General features: G+C 35.9%; 1 long non-coding RNA gene across 5 annotated transcripts in view; it reads left to right on the forward strand.

Moving 5' to 3' along the window:
- The window catches only part of LOC147374627 (uncharacterized), a 181,861-nt gene that overhangs the window by 92,454 nt on the left and 76,700 nt on the right, over window positions 1-12,707 (forward strand). The window contains exon 3 of one of the 5 annotated variants that reach the window (XR_015162987.1): window positions 5,750-6,793. The exons of the other annotated variants lie outside the window; for them this stretch is intronic. This is a non-coding gene — a long non-coding RNA (uncharacterized LOC147374627). Of the gene's footprint in view, window positions 1-5,749; window positions 6,794-12,707 lie in introns of those variants that run through there. 5 annotated transcript variants of the gene reach the window in all.

Here is a 12,707-nt window from a genome sequence, read left to right on the forward strand (position 1 = left end):
AGTTTACAATTACATAGCTCATTCCACAGTCCTGCAACTGCATTTTGCCCTATTGTGGTTTCACACTTGAGTCCTGTTGACACTTGCCACCAATTCTGTTTTTCTTAAGTCACCAGGGGTTTGGCTTAGAAGGTTGTCTTAACTCAGTCTTCAGGGATCACTCAAATTGCATTATTAAAGAAGATGAAAATAATTCAGGTAACAAAAACTTCTTCAGAGATACTCATCCAATGAATTAAGTATAAATATCTATTCAGTAGTGTGTGTGAAGTATGAAAGTCACTCAGGCGTGTTTGACTCTTTGCAACCCCATGGACTATACAGTCCATGGAATTCTTCAGGTCACAATACTGGAGTGGGTAGCCTTTCCCTTCTCCAGGGGATCTTCCCAACCCAGGGATTGAACCCAGGTCTCCTGCATTGCAGGCAGATTCTTTACCAGTTGAGACACCAGGGAAGCTCAAGAATACTGGAGTGGGTAGCCTAGCCCTTCTCCAGCGGATCTTCCCAACCAGTAATCAAACCAGAGTATCCTGAGTTGCAGGTGGATTCTTTACCAACTGAGCTATCAGGGAAGCCATTCAGTGGAGTATATTGCAAACAAAGATTAAAGGAGATTTTAAAACAGCAAATTGTCTTACTGTCCTTCATTAGGATATGTAAGAACTAATGCATATATGAAGAGAAATAGCTGTCAGGTTTGTATTGCCTCAATCTCGTGTCTATTGAGTTGGTGATGCCAGCAAACCATCCCATCCTCTGTCATCCCCTCTCCTCCTGCATTCAATCTTTTCCAGCATCATGGTCTTTTCTAATGAGTAGGCTCTTTGTATCAGGTAGCCAAAGTATTGAAGCTTCAGCATCAGTCCTTCCAATGAATATTCAGTGTTGATATCCTTTAGGATTCGCTGGTTTGATCTTCTTGCAGTCCAAGGGACTCTCAAGAGTCTTTTCCAACACCACAGTTCAAAAGCATCAGTTCTTCGGTGCTCAGCCTTCTTTGTGATCCAACTCTTACATCCATACATAACTACTGGAAAAACCAAAGCTTTGACTAGATGGACCTTTGTTGGCGAAGTGATGTCTCTTCTTTTTAATACACTATCTAGGTTTGTCATTGTTTTTCTTCCAAGGAGCAAGCATATTTCAATTTCACAGCTGCAGTGACCATTTGCAGTGATTTTGGAGCCCAAGAAAATAAAGTCTCTCACTGTTTCCATTGTTTCCCCATCTATTTGCCATGAAGTGATGGGACTGGATGCCATGATCTTAGTTTTCAGAATGTTGAGTTTTAAGCCAGCTTTCTTACTCTGCATTTTCACCTCCATCAAAAGGCTCTTTAGTTCCTCCTCACTTTCTGCCATAAGGGTGGTGTCATCTGCATATCTGAGGTTATTGATATTTCTCCCAGCAATCTTGATTCCAGCTTGTGCTTCATCCAGCCTGGCATTTCTCATGATGTACTCTGCATATAAGTTAAATAAGCAGGGTGACAATATACAACCTTGATATACTCCTTTCCTAAATGTGAACCAGTCCATTGTTCCATGGCCAGTTCTACCTTTTGCTTCTTTACCAGCATACAGGTTTCTCAGGAGGCAGTTAAGGTGGTCTGGTATTCCCATCTCTTTAAGAATTTTCTACAGTTTGTATGATCCACACAGTCAAAGGCTTTAGCACAGTCAATGAAGCAAAAGTAGATGTTTTTCTGGAATTCTCTTGCTTTTCCTATGATTTAGTGGCTGTTGGCAATTTGATATCTGGTTCCCCTGACTTTTCTAAATCCAGCTTGAATACCTGGAAGTTCTCCATTCACATACTGTTGAATATTGGCTTGGAGAATTCTGAGTATTGCTTTTCTAACTTGTGAAATGAGAGCAGTTATGCAGTAGTTTGAACAATCTTTGGCATTACCCTTCTTTGGGACCAGAATGAAAACTGACCTTTTCCAGTCCTGTGGCCAATACTGAGTTTTCCAAATTTGCTGGCATATTGAGTGCAGCACTTTCACTGCATCATATTTTAGAATTTAAAATAGCTCAATTGGAATTTCATTGCCTCCACTAGCTTTGTTTGTAGTGATCTTCCTAAAGCCCACTTGACTTTGGACTCCAAGATGTCTGACTCTAGGTGAGTGATCATACTATCATGGTTATCAGGGTCATTAGGATCTTTTTTATATAGTTCTTCTGTGTATTCTTGCCACCTCTTCTTCATATCTTCTGCTTCTGTTAGGTCCATTCCATTGTCCCACCTTTGTATGAAATGTTCCCTTGGTATCTTTAATTTTCTTGAAGAGATCTCTATTGTTTTCTAGATCTCCATTCTATTGTTTACCTGTATTTCTTTGCATTGATCACTTAGGAAGGCTTTCTTATCTCTCTTTGCTATTCTTTGGAACTCTGCATTCAGGTGGGTATATCTTTTCTTTTCTCCTTGGCCTTTAGCTTCACTTTCTTACTTGGCTATTTGTAAGGCCTCCTCAGACAACCATTTGCCTTTTTGCATTTCTTTTTCTTGGGGATGGTTTTGATCACTGCCTCCTGTATAATGTTACAAACCTCCATCCATAGTTCTTCAGGCACTCTGTCTGTCAGATGGAATCCCTTGAATCTATTTGTCACTTCCGTAGAATCATAATGTATTTGATTTACATCATACCTGAATGGTCTAGTGATTTTCCCTAATTTCTTCAATTTAAGTCTGAATGTTGCAATAAGGAGTTCATGATCTGAGCCACAGTCAGCTTCTGGTCTTGTTTCTGCTGACTGTATTGACCTTCTCCATCTTCGGCTGCAAAGGGTATAATCACCTGATTTCAGTGTTGACCATCTGCTGATGCCCATGTGTAGTGTCATCTCTTGTGTTGTTGGAAGAGGGTGTTTGCTATGACCAGTGCGTTCTTTTGGCAAAACTGTTAGCCTTTGCCCTGCTTCATTCTGTACTCCAAGGTCAAACTTGCCTGTTACTCAAGTTCTCTCTTGAATTCCTACTTTTGCATTCCAGTCCCCTGTGATGAAAAGGACATCTTTTTTTGGTGTTAGTTCTAGAAGGTCTTATAGGTCTTCATAGAACTGTCAACTTCAGCTTGTTTGGCATTAGTGGTTGGGGCATAGACTTGGATTACACTCTGTCATTTTTGAAATTGCACCCAAGTACTGCATTTTGGACTCTCTTGTTGACTATGAGGGCTACTCCAGTTTTTCTAAGGGATTCTTACCATCATACATCAACTAAATAAAGACACTGAAAAACAGAGAGTAAAAGGATGAAAAAATATACAAATACTAACCAAAGCAAAGTTGACAGAGCTATATGAAACCAAACAAAACAGGCTTTAAGACCAAAGCAATATTCAAAATAAAGAGGGTCACAATTATATACAATTCCCAATCCACCAAGACAATATATGTAATTCTGAAGGTATACATAACTAAAACATAGCTTTAAATAAAAATTACAAGGATAGGTAAATCCACCATCACAGTTAAAGATATATCACATCTATTTCTCATTTAAATGCTTTTTTCTCTGTAATCACCTTCTCTGGTTTTTCAGTCTTCTAACTATATTGAGGCTTTCAATGGCTAAGTCAATGGTCTCTCTTGGTAAATGTCACATTTCACTTGAAAATATGTGGGTTATTTTAAAATATCTTTTGATATTCATTTCTAACATAATTCCACAGTGATATTACTATCTTACTATCTTACTGTTATATGAAAATTATATAAATCTTAATTATGTTGAATAGATTCATAGTGCTTTTCAGGTCTACTATATCCTTATACTTTTCTGTATTTTCATTCTATTAATTTTTAAGAGTTTGGTATTAAACCTCCAACTAAAAATCTTAATTTGTGTATTTAAAAAATATAATATATAGTGGAACTATATGTAACCTTGCTTTGTATTTTCCAAGTCTCCTGTAAATGTTATCCTACTTCAAATAATTTAAAAAATAAAAACAGAAGATAAAAAATGCCAGAGAAAAACAAATACTCTATATTTTCACTTACATATGGAATCTAAAGAATAAACAAATGAGTGAATATAACAAAACAAAATAAAGATATATCACATCAATTTCAGTAACTGATTTTAAAAGTAGGCCAAGAAATCACTAAGGATGAGAATTTGTGCCGAATTAAAAAGCTTGATCTAATGTGCATATATCAGATTCTGAGCTCACTATTAGAATATGTTTTCAAGCACACATGGAACATTCTTTCAAAATACATTATGATCTGGACATAAAGCAACTCCTTAATTTCAAAACCCTGTATTATACATGTCCTACTCTCTGACCTCAAGAAAATTAAGTTAGATAATAACTACCAAAAGGGGAATTTTTTAAACTCATGTTTAAATTCACATGCTCTAATTATCTATGGGTAAAAGGAACCACACAGAAATTTAAAATACTTAGAACCAAGTATGAATGAAAAACTATATATAAAAATTTCCAAGATGCAACTGGAGCATACTCATATTAAAAGAATATGTTATATCTTTATATTTTAAAGTCTGAAAGTGAAAAGGGTAAAGGGTGCTATAACTAAACTGCAGAATCAAGCAGAAGTTATTTTGAAGTATACAAAGCTAAATTTCAAGCAGATGTAATGTTTAAAAATCTAGAATGATAGAAAATATTAAAACTGACTCATGAAGAATTAGTTGGCCCATATAGTATGACTTTATCAGTCAGGGTTCATTCAGGGAAAAAGATAAAATTAATACAGGAACTGTGTAAAGAGACTTGAGGAAAACTGAGGTAACAGAGGTAGTAACCACAAGCATTACCTATTACTTATAAGCTGTAGGGGGGAAAGGAAGAGGTGATTGCTCTTGGAATCTAACAGCTTGGAAAAGGGACTTTACAGAGCTGGGACCCAGATCTCTGATTAATCTCTGATTAGAGGGTGCTGATGTTCAGGAGTTCATAAGAAGCCCCCTTGTAGATCTGGGAGTAAAACCACTGAGAAAGGAAGCATTGGCCATCTGGCCATCTCTAAAGAGAGACAGTGATGTTGGTTATGGGACTACAGAGAAAACTGGAAATTGGAAAAAAAAGAAAAAAGTCACTGCCAAAATGAAGAAACATTGTTGTGTTGTTTCTTCAGCTACATAGGAGTGCAGCTGGTCTACAATATTGTGTTAGTTTCAGGTGTAAACACAGTGATTCAGTTATACCTATGCATACATTCATTCTCTTTCAGATTCTTTTCCCACATAGGTTATTACAGAATATTGAGCAGAGTTCCCTGTGCTGCATAGTAGGTCTTTGTTGGTTATCCAGTTTATATATAGTAGTGTGTGTATATTAATGCCAAACTCCTAATTTATCCCTCTCTTACCCTCTGGTAATATTTCTCCTTTGGTAACCATAAGTTTGTTTTCAAAATCTGTGGATCTATTTCTGTTTTGTAAAGAAGTACCATATCATTTTAAAAATTATATTCCACGTAAGAGTGATATCATATGATATTTGTCTTTTTCTGTCTGACCTACGTCACTTAGTGTGGTCATCTCTAGGTCTATCCATGTTGTTGCAAATGGCATTATTTCATTTTTACGGTCGAGTAATATTCCATTGTGTATATGTGTCTCATCTTTATGCATTCCACTGTTTCTGGACATTTATGTTGCTTCCATGTCTTAGCTATTGTAAATGACCATTATGGTACATGTATCTTTTTTCATTATGGTTTATGGTTTTCTCTGGTTATGGACTTCCCTGGTGGCTCAGATGGTAAAGAATCTGCAATTCAGGAGGGACCCAAGTTCCATCTTTTGGTCAGGAAGATCCCCTGAAGAAGAGAATGGCTACCCACTCCAGTATTCTTGCCTGGAGAATCCATGGACAGAGGACCCTGACTGGCTACACTACATGGGATTGCAAAGAGTTGGACATGACTAAATGACTAACACTTTCACTTCACTTTTTCTCTGGTTATATACCCAGGAGGGGGATTACTGGAACATACGCTAACTCTATTTTTAGCTTTTTAAGGACCCTCTGTTCTTGTGTACTGTTCTGTGTACTGTTCTCCATAGTGGTTATACTAGTATACACTCCCACCAACACTGTAGGAGGGTTCCCTTTTCTCTTACCCCCTCCAGAATTTATTATTTGTAGACTTTTAGATAATGGCCTTTCTGACTGGCATACGGTGATACCTCTCTGTAGTTTTGATTTACATTTCATTGATAATTAGTGATCTCAAGCATCTTTTCTTGTGTGAGAACAGTCACTTTTGATTGCAGAGAAGATAATCCAATAGTCTTGGGTACTTGGGTTAGAGAAGAAGAAAATCTGAAAGTAAGTGAGCTAAATATACAATTTTAAGAAATTAGAAAAGCAGAATAACTTGAAAGAAATTAGATATAAAGACAAAAGTGAGTGAAAAAGAAAATAAAGATTCAACAGGCAGAATGAACAAAGCCAAAATATATTTCTTCAGAAAGACTAAGAAAACTGACAAATGAAAAAACTGAAAAAGTCACAGATAAATAATTTTGGGAAAGGAAAATATACAAATACTGCAGAAATCAAGCAGAGGGTATTATAAATAACTGTATGCCCAGAACTTTTGAAGTATGTGAAATGGTCAAATTACTAAAGCAAATTCAATAAGTAGAAACTAGTCTATAGCCACTGAAGAAATTAGATTTATCATTTTTTCCCTCATAGATCAAACACAAGGCTCAGATTGTTCTATAGGACAATTCTAATTCTTTCAAGGAAAAGAGTATTCATATTTCACATAAACTCTTGAAAAGACTGTGAAAAGAAGTAATCCACTCTGGTTTTATAAGTTATAACTTAATATCAAAACACAAGGAGAAAAAGAAAAGATATAGTTCAAACAGCAAATTCATCAGTATGTACAAAAGGAGAATATATATTCAGTAGTAAAATGCTAAAAGTGTTCACTTTAAGGAACAATATAAGCATACTCACTATCATAGGTATTCAAACTGTACTGTAGGTCTTTAAAGATAAAATGATAGAAAAGTAATGGAAGGGGAGAAAATGTCATCTATAGATGATACGGTCATCTACATAGACAACACAAGGAGAGATATAGAAATTACTGAAATTATCACGGAAATTTGTCAAGATAGAAATTACACAAGATTCAGTTCAGTTCAGCTGCTCAGTCATGGACTGAAGCACGCCAGGCTTCCCTGTCCATCACCAACTCCCGGAGCCTACTCAAACTCATGTCCATCACGTCGGTGATGCCATCCAACCATCATAAGATTTATACACAAAAAAACAATTGTATTTCTATATACCAGCAACAAACAGAAAATTCAATTTTTTTAAGATACTATTTATACAAGCAATTGAAAATAGATGGTACTTTGAAATACACATAGCAAAAAACAAGCACGCCTTCTATAGGGAAAATAATAAAACTGAATCAAAAGACATTTAAAAAGTTCTCAAAAAATGGATATACATGTTACATTCATCTGTTGGAAGAGTTAATATTGTAAAAATATAAGTGTTTCCTCAAATTATACCTATTTACTGGAATTACAGATTTTTTTTAATGATTTAAAAACTTAAATGGAAGAGCAAAGAGCCAAGAGAGTCCTAAAGAATCAAGCAGATTTTTCCTACCAGAAAAATTTGTAATAATTAAAACTGTGTAACTGGTGCAGGGATAGAACAATGGAATAGAATGGAAAAATAAGAAAATTATCTATGGACGTAGAAAACTTGACATAAGGCACAACTAAATTCAGGATTAGTGGAAAAGAACAGACTATTCAATAACTGGTTCTAGAATAATTGCTTATCTATAAGGATAAAATTGTAAACTGACCCTTAACTCAAGCCTTACAGCAAAAACAAAAAACCAGTTTCTAATTTATTAAGCCTTAAGTATGACAATAAAATACTAGAAGTTCTAGAAGAAAATATAGGATGAAAACTTCCATAGTCTTAATTTCTTAAATGAAATTATGTAAACTGTAATAAGGATTAAGAAATTTGACTTCACCACTATTAAGAACCATGCATTAAAAGACCCTGTAAAGACTTGTGTTTACAAAGGGGGAGGGGAGTTGGGGGAAATATGGACTGGGAGTTTGGGGTTTGGGTTTAACAGATACAAATTATTGTGTTGCCCAAAAAGTTCATTTGGATTTTTCCATACCATCCTATGAAAAACCCAAATGATCCTTTTGACCAACCCAATACTATATGTAGAATGGATGAATAGCAAGGTCCTACTGTGTAACACAGGGAAATATATTCAATATCCTATAGTAAGCCATAATGGAAAAAGAATAAGAAAAAGAGTATGTGCGTGTGTGTATATATATGTATGTGTGTGTGTAAATGTAAATATATATATATATATACATATATACAACTGAATCACTTTGCTGTGTAGCAGAAATTAATATAACATTGTAAATCAACTGTACATCAATTTTTTTTAAAGACCCTGTAAATAATGTAAAAGACAAACCACAAACTGGGAAAATATATTTGTGATTCACAAAACAAAAAATAAAAAAGGACTAGTGTCTACAATATATACCAACCTCATGTATCAATAGAAAAATAGAAATCAATTTTTTATTGAAAAATCATGTCACATAGGTAACATGAGCAGTCAATAAATATCAAAGGATTCTCTACTTCACTACAGTCAGTGAACATTCAAATAATGATATACCATTTCACAGCTACCAGACTAGAAAAAAATTAAAGTCTAACAAAACCAAGTGATAAGAAGGACATAGAATGATAGAATTTCTCAGAGCAGGTAAGACCACAAATTGGTATAATCATCTTTGGGGAATAAGTTATCTCCAAGTCAACTTGAGTGTACATATACCCCTTGCCTAAGCAGTTCTACTCTGAATCTTTGCACACATGCGCCAGGAAACACATACAAGCTTTAGAATAGCACTGTCCATAATAGCAGCAAACACTAGAAACAGCTCAATTGTCCATTAAAGTTAGAATGGATAAAATCATTATATAATCATACAGTGAAATACTGTGCTGTAGTAAAAGTGAACTACAGCTATATGCATCAACATAAACATTTCAGAAAAAAATTTGAAGTCAAAAAGCAAACTGCAGAATATAGAAGTATAGTTCCATTCATGCGTAGTTCAGGAACAGGGATATCTAAACAAGATATTGTTCAGATACATGCATGTGATTAAAATATGAAGAAAAAATGGGAAGATTATCACAAAATTTAGGATCCTGATTGCCTCTTAGAAGGAGATAATGGTGTTGCCTTCAAGAGAGGCACACAGTAGCCTTCACAAGTATTAGTAATGTCCTGTTTCTTAAGCTGGCTGATAAGCACAAGGTTCTTCCTGTTATTTTTGTTATTTTACACAATTACACACCTTTACTGTATTATAGACTCACAATAAAACATTTTATAAAATTAAGAACAATCTACTTTTAGATGGGCTTCCCTGATAGCTCAGTTGGTAAAGAATCTGCCTGCAGTGCAGGAGACCCCAGTTTTATTCCTAGGGTCGGGAAGATCTCCTGGTAAAGGGATAGGCTACCCACTCCAATAGTCTTGGGCTTCCCTTGTGGCTCAGCTGGTAAAGAGTCCACCTGCAATGTGGGAGATCTGGGTTCGATCCCTGGGTTGGGAAGATACCCTGGGAAAGGGAAAGGCTACCCACTGCAGTATTCTGGCCTGGAGAATTCCATGGGGTCGCAGAGTCAGGCATGACTGAATGACTTTCACTCATTCACTCACTTACTTTTAGATAATTGATTTGGCTTTATAAGAGAACCAATGAATTAATTTAATACCTTTCCTTATAGACTGATAATTCCACTGTCTCCTTGGGCTACAAAATTATAAAATTTTGTAGCCTAAAAACAGAAATCTAAGTAATTTTGATTGAACTGTTAACTTTTGATTTTTTTACAAACATAGGTATATATACACATATATATGAATTTTAAGATGATACCTATAAAAGAATTTGAAGCCATATAAACACAAATGCAAGCTAATATACATATACATGGTAAAAGATACGTAGAATCACTGTTTGTTTTGTGGCTAGTGATCAGATTAGTTGGATGTTCTTAGAAGTCTGGTAAACCCATTTCTTCTGTTTTTTGTTTCTATTTTGATACTACTAAGACAAGATGGTTGTGTCAACTGAAAAAAATGTACAACCTAAAAGCTGAGAATTACTGAGTTCTCAGTAGTTCTCAGTACTCAGTAGTTCTCAGTAGTACTCAATAGTTCTCAGTACTCAGAAAACCTGAGTTTTATGAGCTGGCCTTATGGAGGACTAAAATCTGGGAAGGCAGGCTCTCAGATAGTCCCTCTGAGGGACTGTTCCTAAGAGGTAAGGGCGGAGCCAGGATACATAGGAGTTTTTACTGGAGGGAAAACTCCATAGTGGAATATCAAAAGATTACTGCTAATCACAAAAAAAAAAAAAAAAAAAAACAGATAACTCAGATGGATGAATTTAATGATTTCTTGTATATGGGAAGATGCAAGCATCTGGACTTACTGAAATCATTCTTTTGATGTACATCTTAACTCTCTATGGCCAGTATCCTGTTTTTCTCTATCCTAAATTCCCCCTGGGGCACACAAGAGTGGGAAATGGAGGCTGTTGCAGTGACTGATGGCTTTATGGCTGAAACATCCTTGTTCACTGACAGGGCAAGTGATATTTTTTGACCACATTTGGAAAAAGTAGAGATGGGAATAGAGCACCATGTATATTTGCAGAATAAACCAGGGGTTCCTGTTATGTGACATAAATGTGGAAGGACAAGAAAAGAAATAGTTTTCACCAAAAAACCTAACTAAATTACATCCCACTAAACTAAAGAGTCAAAAGTTTACTAACTATAATATCTGTACCTCCCTAAAAGTGAAATTGTTAGTCACTCAGTTGTGTCCAACTCTTTGCCACCACATGGACTGTAACCCACCAGGTTCCTCTGTCCATGGAATTCTCCTGGCAAGAATATTGGAGTGGGTTGCCATTCCCTTCTCCAGGGGATCTTCCCAACCCAGGAATTGAACCTGGGTCTCCTGCATTGCAGGCAGATTCTTTACCATCTAAGCAACCAGACCAGGGAAGCCCTGTACCTCTGTACCTCCCTATTCCCATGAAAATAAGACTTAGCCTGGGTATATAAGAGTTGATAAGATCATTCCAAGAAAAAGCACCAAACTTGGGTGAAAATGGATACATCCAAGATGGTATGCAAGGAATTTAACAATCAGTTCAGCTTGAAAAGTCGGAAAGCATACTAGCCAACCCTTAAACTGTATCACTGCATCCTAATATCAGGACCAGTATTTGTTGAACTTTTATTCTGTTTTATAGAAATTTTGTTTGTTTTTTATACTAGAATAGTGACTTGTACACAGCAGTTGCTGAGTAAATATTTGTTGAATAAATGACATATTTAAAATTTTAAAAGCAGAGAGTAAAAAATAAAAGCTATTAGAACAGAGTAAACATTTATAAAAGTATTTCAAGTTGACTGAGAATAACAGCAGGAGATTAAAAGCAATCAGGAATGCTAGGGAGCAAAACAGAGCAACTGCAAGGTTCGTGGGGTCTGCAGTCTGATAAATGTGAGTTGAAAACTTTTCTCTGCTGGATTTGTAATGTTGACTTTAAAAGTATTCATAACCTAAAAGTTGAGAGTTATGCTTTAGTCAGCGGGAATTATCAGGACTTCAAACCCAGGAGATAGCATCTCATGTAACCCTGAGAGAACTGCTCCAAGGAGGGGAGCCAGGTTATATAGAAGTTTTGCAACAAAGGCAGGTAGTCTGAACATGAAAAGGTGATTGTTAATGAAAGAAAACAAGACACCCCAAGTTAAAGAATTTAGTATTTCTATGTATATGAAGATGCAAGGGTCTGGGCTCGCTGAAATCATTCCTTTGATATGCAGCTCAGCTATCTGGGGCCAGTATCCTTTGTTTTCACATCCTGAGTTTCCTCGGGGCTCAAAAGGGAGTGGCTGCAGTCTGATGGGTGCTGGATGACAAGTGTTCTTTCCTTCCTGAGTTTCATCCTCGGTGGCTGCAATCACCAAGGATGACTGTGACATCCTTGTTTACTGATATGGCAGAAAATATTCCCTTTCTCAGTAATCTCCACCAAAATACCAAAACCTTCTATTTTTCTGGCTGTTTTTAAAGATCTTATCTTTCATTTCAGCAGTTTCACTATGATAAAATATATTTTTCTATTCTGCTTAGCTCATTTTCTGAGCCTGAAGATTCTTGTCTTTCTACTGTTCTGGAGATCCTCATCCAATATTTTTCTTCAAATATTGACTATTCTTGGAAATTGGTTTTAGCCACATAAAGAGCCTTGCTTCTCTTTTATGTCTCTTAAATTCTTTTCCATATTTCCTTTTGTTATCTTTCCTCAGCTTCATCTTTGATTTCAATGATTTTCTACTATCTGTGTCGGAACTGCTGTTTGACTTTCCCATTGAGACTTCTGTTTCAACGATCAAATAAGTCAAGTTTAGACGTTCTATTTGTTGTCTTGAATCTTAAATCTCCTCTTCCCCCATGTGTCTTGTTACTGTGTCTTTATTTCATGTAAGTGATACTTTGCCTGTGGGTGTCTGTTCTGGTCTGGGTTGAAGAGGACTCTTTCTACAGTGGTTGTGTGATTGCTTCTGACAGATCTATCAGGCG

This window comes from Bos grunniens, chromosome 4 (genome assembly GCF_055505025.1).
Source record: "Bos grunniens cultivar Pamir isolate PY7600 chromosome 4, Bosgru_T2T1.0, whole genome shotgun sequence".
Taxonomy (NCBI): domain Eukaryota; kingdom Metazoa; phylum Chordata; class Mammalia; order Artiodactyla; family Bovidae; genus Bos; species Bos grunniens.